Source organism: Eimeria mitis, genomic scaffold (assembly GCF_000499745.2).
Source record: "Eimeria mitis Houghton genomic scaffold, Emh_scaff3850, whole genome shotgun sequence".
In the NCBI taxonomy this organism is placed as follows: domain Eukaryota; phylum Apicomplexa; class Conoidasida; order Eucoccidiorida; family Eimeriidae; genus Eimeria; species Eimeria mitis.
Window position 1 is genome coordinate 4798 of NW_013572185.1, and position 592 is coordinate 5389.

Here is a 592-nt window from a genome sequence, read left to right on the forward strand (position 1 = left end):
AAAGATTCCAAGAAGGACGCACGAACAGTATCTTGAAACCTACCTTTTTCGTTGTCGACTTTTTGCCGGACGTCCCTTTCTTCTGTTTAGTAGCATTGGCAAACACAACAGCACACGAAATATGAAAGCACACATCCGTGAAACAAGGCTTTTATCTAGGCCTTCTGACGAAACATCTAGCACGGCAATGAGCGACGAAACACAAGCTACGCAGGAACTACGTTTAGGGCGCTTCCTTTTGAGCTTCCAACACTCCAAACAGGTGCGCAGAAGCAACGTCTGAGAGACTTGCCGACGTTTTCTTCTTCTCACTGACGCCCGCCGAACCCTCCTGTTTAGTGGCATATTCAAACGCAGCAACGAACAAGTTAGGCAGGTACAAAAATCTGAGACCACGCTCCTCCCCATGTCGTGCGGGCAGTGCCGTAGCTCGCGGCCCAGTAACTGACACGCTCGAACAAACCCAAAGGTACTTCCTTTTGACCGTCTAGCTGCTGCCGAACAGCAAAAGCCTTAGACACTTACCGGTGCTTCCTCTTCAGGCGCAGTCGCCCCTTCTTCGCCCTGTTAATAGGGATTCGCAAGCGCAACA